Source organism: Gekko japonicus, unplaced genomic scaffold (genome assembly GCF_001447785.1).
Source record: "Gekko japonicus isolate JY-2015 unplaced genomic scaffold, Gekko_japonicus_V1.1 scaffold410, whole genome shotgun sequence".
NCBI classification, from domain to species: Eukaryota; Metazoa; Chordata; class Lepidosauria; order Squamata; family Gekkonidae; genus Gekko; species Gekko japonicus.
Window position 1 is genome coordinate 439,101 of NW_015167067.1, and position 8,747 is coordinate 447,847.

An 8,747-nucleotide genomic window follows, 5' to 3' on the forward strand; every position below is an offset into this window, starting at 1 on the left:
AGTGAGGGGGGACGACGACTGTTTTCCCCTTTTCTCCTTACCTCCAATTAGGCTTGTTACCAGGCCTGAAGAAAATATGTGGAAATGGCCAGCTGAAGCTTTTTGTGGCATGGAAGTAAATAATATCCCATTAAGCCTCAATTAAATAGAAAGGCACTTTTCATCCAGACTATTGCAAACCCTGTCTCCCATGTTCTTCCATCTAGTAGCCTCTAATGGAGTTTCTACTTCTTCCTGAAATGTATGCTTTGTTCTAAACAAAAGGCTCACTCCCCCTTTTAACTACCACCCTCTTCGTGGTAGAATCCTTTAAAAGATTACAGTTGTTTCTACATTGTGAATGTAATGTTCTGCTATCATTCTCTGGAAGTGGTCTCATCCAACCCAGTCATAAATATATCAAACCACTTTCTGCCAAAGCAGCTGTATTTCTCATTGAACTCTAAAACTGGGGGGAAAAATGTTTCACAGTTTGTGCTACCTGGGGAGGTATTTAGTTTATCCTCTGAATATCAATAGAGTGCAAATTAAAAATGTTTCCTCAAAGCAGTGCATTAAAAGAAAGTTGCTTGAGATGAGGTGTCATTTCCTCACACCTTCACATTTGCTTTTGTGTAAGAGTGTCCTTCCTGCCAACCTAGCAGTTCGAAAGCAAGAAATTGCAAGTAGATAAATAGGTACCACTTCGGTGGGAAGGTAACAGCGTTCCGTGCACCTTGGTGTTTAGTCATGCCGGCTACATGACCACGGAAATGTCTTCGGACAGCCCTGGCTCTTCGGCTTTGAAACGGAGATGAGCACCGCAACCCTAGAGTCAGATTCGACTGGCTTTCGAGCAAGGGAACCTTTACCTTTAAGAGTGTCCTGGATATTAGTCAGGTTTGAGAATACTATCATTATTTTTGTTAAGAAAAAGAAATGGTGATTGAATGCACAAGTTCATGCACAAAAGTGGGACATTCTAGAGAAATCTTTGGGTACTTGCTAATCTAGTCATTGCATTTTAAAACAAGATTCTTTCAAAGTATGCAAGTGTTGTTGATTCAGATCATCTGCATGGAGATTCCTAACCCAGCACCTACCGAGTGAGGCTGCCTTTTAAGTAGAGAAGTGGCAGATTGACATACCCGTTTTCACACTGCAGCTCTCCTTCAACAACTCTTCTGCAACCACATTTCCCACCATTACTGCCTATTTTCCCCAGAAGCCTTTGACTATCCAATTACTCCTAGAATATCACTTTCACTCTTCCTATGATTCTTCCTTGGGATACCACAGACAGTGGCAAACAGCACCTCCTTTTGCTCCTTAGCTCCCTTGATCACAGCATGTGGCTAGAAGAATGGACGTGAAGGGCAGTCCCTGGTACATTGATAAAGTGCATGCACACTAAGTGTTTCTTTGAATGCTGTTCTTAGAAAAAAGGTCTGTTCCAAGAGGAAAAATAACAAAAAGCTTTTAGTACTTTTTTTGGGGAAAGAAAAAAGTACTTAGGAAAGTATTATAAAACAGAGAGCGTGCACAAAAATGACATTTTATTTCTCTCTGGTCAGATATGTATTTAAGCCCTGTGAGATTTCAAAGCATTGACCATTGTATTACACAGTGAGAATAAAAAAGGACAGAATCATAAAATAAGCCCCTGTAAGACCTCTGCCAGTGGGTTGACCATTTATGAGAAATGGAGAAGTACAACAAAACACCGAGTTTCTGAGTCCTAGGAAACTGGTTCAGAAGATACAGGTGTTGCTAGAGGCAATGTGCAGGCATCTAGAGATTGTGTGGGTGGATGATATGCTTCATTTCCCAAGTCAGTAATCTGTATCCTTGGGAAGCCTTGTGATTAAAGGTACATTGAAGTTACAGAGAAGGTTCTCAGACAGGCCCACAGCTGCAGGAAAATATATTGGGGGTAATGGCGCCCTCAAAAATATGCCCTGCCCTTACTCTTAATGACCAGCTTTCATTAAAACAACAAGAACGAAAAACCCACTACTCTGTAGCCTTTTTCATTGTGGATATATAACAGAAATTCTGTCAAGATTGTCCCTGGAAGGAAAGAGGAGGGGTAGCAGCAAGATGATTGGAGCTGAATAATATAACCCCTTTGGGACCAAATCTGTCCCAGAATCTTTTCTTCCTGGCATCTTTGCTTCTTTTTGTTAGAAGTGGAGGACTTGGCGCTGTCTCCTGTCTCAGACTTGAGAAGATGGCACCAAAGAGTTTAGACAGATAGAGAGGTCAGGACACACAGAACATCCTTTCCTTCCTGCTATCTGATCCTTTCCTTGGAAGAAGAATGCTACTCTTAGGGGCAATTTCCTCCGCTCCCACACACCCACTCTCTCTCTCGTCTCCTCCATGCACAAAGGTGCTTGATCTCCATCTTGCACCATGGAGGCTGGACATGCGTCCAGCATCCAACACCATCTAGCTAGTTAGAATAGGTAATCTATATCTATCTCTTACCTGCACTCTCAACCATGTATTTCCTTTAATAAATGTTACTTAGTTTTTAGAACTGACTGCTGACTCCGTGTGACTTTGTAAGTCTGCCACACCAAGCCCCAAGCTCTGCTGCGTTTAAGCCTTTGTGTCCTCTGCTATTTTTCCGTGGTTCCCTGGCAGTACCTAGTCCAGAGAATCCAACACTTTTGTGTTTCTTTCCTTTTTTAATATCCACAGTGACAAACAAAAACCCTGAATAGAAACGGAATGAGAGTCATACTCTTTTGAGGCTGGCTCAAGTGGTTAAGACGCTGAACTGCAGGCTGCGGAAGGTCAGTAGTTCAGCAGTTCGAGACCCGAGTTGCCGCATGACGGAGTGAGCTCTCGTCTCTAGTTCCAGCTCCTGCCAACCTAGCAGTTTGAAAGCAAGAAATTGCAAGTAGATAAATAGGTACCATTTCGGTGGGAAGGTAACAGCGTTCTGTGCGCCTTGGTGGTGTTTAGTCATGCCAGCCACATGACCACGGAAACGTCTTTGGACAGCGCTGGCTCTTCGGCTTTGAAACGGAGATGAGCACCGCAACCCTAGAGTCGGACTCGACTGGCTTTCGAGCAAGGGAACCTTTACCTTTACCTTATATGCCACAGAAATTTGCCTTGGCAGTTGGTAAGCTATGAGGGGGGCAGAAGCTATGATTACTAAATGTCCTATCCCTTAAATAGACACTTAATGGGATGTTATGTAGGGGGTGGTGTCATTTACCTCTGTTTCATGAAGAACTTCAGCTGCCCATTTACACACTTTAAATGTCTATTAAAGGGACAGGATATTTCTCTAGGACAGCTGTGTCAAGCCCCGCCTCCCCCACTGGTCCTTCCCCGCTGGTAGCCTGGAGTCTCAGAATGGGCCAGGAGCTGGGTTGACCTCACCCTCTGTTGTGTACCAACTTAGACTGTGCACATGGTCGCTCTGCACTCGCGGTCAGCTAGGTAAATCAGAGCTTCGATCTCAGAGACAATGGGCACCTAGGATCCTAGTAACAGCCTATCGGCTGACCAGGATCCTGAAGGAACCCTATCAGATGTAGGATTATGTAAATAGCCAATCACGGGTGTATGGGTGTGTGTGGGTGGAGTTGTTGTTGTGCATTTAAGGAGCCCGCGGGCTTGCCCTGTAGCTTCTATCTTCTGAAATCACTTCGTAAAGAACAAACTGAAAATCACTCAACGATGCGTCCGCCTCAGTACTTTTCACCCTCTGTCTCCCGGGGCCTGGGTGGTGCTGTTTTTGTGGAGTGCCCTCTCTGTGCTTCCTCCTACACTGGCCTCCAGTCATAACACTCCTCCTTGACAACTGTCTTGGCCTCCCTTATATCCCCTCCTGGCTCCCTCGCCTGCCCTCTGTTTGCTGTCCCCTCTGGCAGCTAGCCTGGACCCACCCCATTGCAAAAGCTTCGACACCCACCCCAGGCATTGGGTGTGGCTCGGCCAGCATCTAACAGGCCTCCCAGTAGAGGTGCTATGTGGGCTGCTGTTTCATGGTGGTGCCCAGCATCGGGCCTTTCCTTCAGTGGCCCAGCAACGGTCCCAGGCCTGGTCAATGTGCCTGTCTCGCGCCATGCTGCTCAGATTCTGGGCCTTGCCCACCTCTCAGGGCTCTCTCCACTTCCTCCTCTTGCCGCCACTGCTAGACTTTGGGGGCGGCCCACCCCAGCTCTCACTTGGCCATCTTTGCCTCCTGTCATGGGTCCTGGCTCAGCCGAGACTGACTATTCCTCAGATGAGGAAGAGGCACAGAGCAACCCAGCCTCCTCCGGAGTCAGCCCAGAAGAGGAACATTTACCAGCACCTGAGGGAGAAGAGGCTCCAGCATCTGCGCAGGACATGCAGCAAGGTGAAGAGCCTGAGGTGCAGTCAGAGGAAGAGCCTGGTCCAGAGCCTGGCCCAGCACCCCCAGTTGGAGACACCTCAAGGCCAGAGTCCCCACCTAGCTCACCTGAATGTCCCAGACACAGGGCACGCCAGCGTCTGGATGTACAGGAGAGAAGGAGGAGTGCCAGACTTCAGCTGTTGCAAAAGCAATGTGAGGGGCTGTGAGTCTTTGCAGGTTGCCTCCCAGGGAAGGGAGGATCCGGTTATAAGCAGGCACGCTCAACTGCCTCGGTGCGGACACAACCGTGCAATCTTGGACCTTGTTCCGGCTGCTAGCCTCCGCTCATCGCTCCTGAGAACTCTGATTGGTCTCCCAGCTTTCCGACCCCCGGCACTGTTTCTTGGCTTGGTTTGGACTTTGCATCTAGTTTAAGTGTATTCTGTTCGTGGTGACTGGCCAGAGTCAGCACACCTCCACTGGTAGGTGGTTGGTTGGAGGGAGCCTCTTCCGTGGGCTCCTGGGGTGTGGCTTGGGGACCCTCCTCAGCGTCAGTCCTGGCTTGGCCGGGACAAGCTGGCGACCTGAGCAAGAACAAAAAATGTACCCACTTTCACTCATTTTAAAAAAATAATTAATCACAAGCCATCTTGCTGTAAATTGCCTGTGTGAAAGAATTCATACCTCTGAGTATATGCAGAATACCATTAGTCACCTATGAATAAACACCATTGACCTCTTGTCCTCTTTCCCCCAAAATATGTAAGTTCTGAAGAAGCATAATGCTCAGGCAGATTTAAATTCCAGAGTCTCGCACTACAGAAAAAGAAGTACTTTATTGAAGAAGTCCAAGGGGCTGAGGAGATATAATACCCAGGCAGTCTTAAGCCCCACTACCTTTTAATATAGAAAAATAAGACATTTAATAGGATACAAATAATTAGGAGTCAATAATAATCCCTTGCCTGAATGCTGAGACTGAAAACTTCACTTGATAATAACTACACATCTATCTACTTGGTAGTAGGGGATAATTTCTAGGTTGGAGGTAATTATTTGCAGGCAGGTATAATGCAAGAGGGGGATGTGGAATGGTATCTCGTCAGATCCTGAAAGCTAAGCTGGGTTGGTACTTGGATGGAAGACCACCAAGGAAGACTTTGCAGAGGAAGGCAATGGCAAACCACCTCTGCTTAATCACTTGCCTTAAAAACCATATGAGGTTGCTGTAAGTTGGCTGTGACTTGACAGCACTTTACGAACACATAATGCAAGGAATCTCCCATTTGAATAATTAAAGCACTGATTAATTGTTCTCCCTCCCACCCCTTAGCTTCCTAGCACAGTTTTGTATCTTACCCCCTTATCCATCTTAAGAGAAGAATATAGACACATCTATTAACTGTGTCTTATTTCACAGTGGATTTTTGTTGGCTGTGATCACACAAGCAGTTTGGCCCGACATAGCCACCCTTCCCCTCCAGATCAAATGGGCGCAGTCACATAGCCACATCTGTCAGGCAGTCCCCCAGCATACCCATCCCATCATAGGTTGACTTGGAGCTGGGTTAAAAAGGCACCACATCACAAGTGGGTTTTTTTGTTCCCCTTGCATTCATTGCGCATGGCCGAATGTCTGAACGTGGGGGAGCGCGCACAGAACAGATTTGGCAGCCTGAACCTGCAGAACCATTCCTGCCACTATGGAGGGTTTTAAATTTTTTTGTCTATGTGCACATGTGCACACGAGTGCATGCATGCACACTTATGCGTGCACAACAGCACACATGTGCATACATGCATTTTGAAAAATTTTCAGGCAGTGCACTCTATGGGTGAGGCACTGCAGTAATGTGGATGCTTGACCATGGGATGTCTGCGTGGCTAACCCACAGCAGGGTGTGCTGCCTGCATGATATGCTCCGTAACACTTTAAATTGGTACAATTAGAGATGGCACCATATTGCACCAAGCTGCCAGTGTGACACAGCCGTTGTCTGCTCAGACCCAAGTGAGAGCTGGTTCTGGACTTCAGTTTAGTGTTTTTGTGTATATTTTGGGTTTTGTTGATAGTTGTCTTACTTGCTGGTGGAGGAGATGTGTCTGGGGGCAGAATGGGGTCGTGGGAAGTGCCATGATTAATAGTATGTGGTATGATTAATATGGTGGTGGCCAGGTAAGAAGAAAGAACAACAGAATGGAGAAAGAACAACAGACATTTATAGGCTGTTGCCATTTCTGGCTCTTCTTCCAGCCAGGGGGATGCTGGTGATCACATCAGCAACCCTCTTGACTACCAAATCTTGCTGTGAAATGCCAGGTTGGTCATATTAAGAGCAGAGACTAAAGGGCTGGCCTGGCATGAATCACTGAGACTTGGTTGCATGAGGGAACTTGGGAGAACATGGGGAGGAGTTAAATTCTCCCAACTGTGTCCCACAGGATTCATCAGCACCAACTATGTGGGCAGGAAGGTGGTGTTGCTGTAGTCTATATGGACTCTGTCCTCCTAACATGGTGTCTTGTCCAGGACACTTTTGCTTGTGAGGTTTTGTTCCCATTGCTGGGATTTCAAGAAAGGATTGGTATTTGGTTGGTATACTGCCCAGTGCCCACCTCACTGCCTAACTGTCAGCTAGCTGCCATGTTTAATTTGTATTTGTCCTTTCCTGACTGTGGCGCTACAGCGCATGCTTGCTCGCTTGTTTTGCTCGCTTGCTGTAAACAGCAATAGGGAGCCGCTCCTGAGACCGTGCAAACTGGCGCTGCCAGACTGGGTTATCTGACTAACCTTGAGGAAGAGGGAGGGCTTGCGTTCCACCGTTGGTGTGAATCTTTCTGCTCTCATGAGGCACGGAGACTCTTCCGTTCATTATGTAACCTCCCGCCGGGAGAATTCCCACCCATGCACTTGGATTTCATTTGCTTTCATTTGCTTAGCCATTTGCAGCATCATGCTATATGAAGGGATGCATCTGCCCATTTGTCATTCCTAACAATATACCTGTAGATCATGGCAACAGACCTGTAGTCTAATAAAGTATAGCGCTTCCCTGGAAACATGTGTGGAGATTTACTTGCTGTTGAACCTGACACTAACACTCTCACTGCCTGAGCTGAGATTGGTGGTCTTGAGGATGGTGTTGAGGACCCCTGGGATAGTTGTCCTGGAGGACTTCAACATTCATCCTGAGACTACTTGCTAGAAGTGGCTCAGAATATTTTGGCCTCCATGACAACCATGGGCCTGGCTCAAGTAATCTGGTCTTACACATTGTGCAAATCAGTCTCTTGAACTGGTATTGTGTTCTGGGAAGGAAGGAAGGAAGTCTCCCTCATGTATCACTGCCTTGAAGTGGTGAGGGGGCTTGCGTGGTTCAATGAGGCTGTGGGCTATTAATTACTTGATTTCTATCTATCCTCGTATATATCCATTAATATTTCTTATTACATATGCTCCTGGTCAACTTAAATTTCATCTATCTGTTTCACCTGGACTATAATTCATCCTATATTCTGCTAGAATTTTCACGTAGCTAACTTATTTCCACCTATTATTTCATCCAGCTTTCGACCCAAAAGTGCCACCTAAAAATTAATTTGCTAACAAAATTAATACCAATAGTTGATACAAACAGTTCATACAATTATATGTTTAATCTGTCGCATTCCCCCTTAAATTTATAACTTAAGCAGGACATCATGCAAATAGCTCGCTAGGTTATAGCCCCCGACTATCTATGACATCTCTCTCTAGTTTCAGGGATCTCATATTAGACAATCTTATACTCTTGTATCACCAAAGAAACAAAATTAGAAACTCAAACCAAAAGTATATTGCTATTTGAACCAGCATTATAACATCTTCCCCTCCTGTTATATTTTGGTTCTTTTCGCACAGATTGAAACCTTCTTTTAACTTTCTTCATATCTTACCTCATTAACCTACAGCCACTCAATAGTTCAAAAATAATCTTCATTACAATGACCTAATTATCTATTTCTTTCTTATACATCCTAGCTCCTTAACCTAATCAGACAGCCCCAACTCCAGATTACTGAAAATACTCTGCCCCCAACCAACAAGTAACTGATGTTGCACAGACTTACAATATTTACCTCCAGAACTGAGAAGCATATCTACTCACAAAGGCCTGTCTTGTCTTATTATTTAAATTGATCCTATATAATTACATCATAAACCCTCCAGTCACTATTAGGTATTGCAATACTGTTATATTTAATTTCCAGTCACTATTGCACTTAGCAGAGTGTGATTTAGAAGTACCCCTAGATTCTATCATTCTTCACCTATTTTTGCATTGCAACAGACAAGACTTCAGGAACCGGCACGTAAAAATCGATACCTACCTACAAGTAAATGAGAAACTATTTTTATATCTTTCTGTAACTCTAAAGGAACTTGACT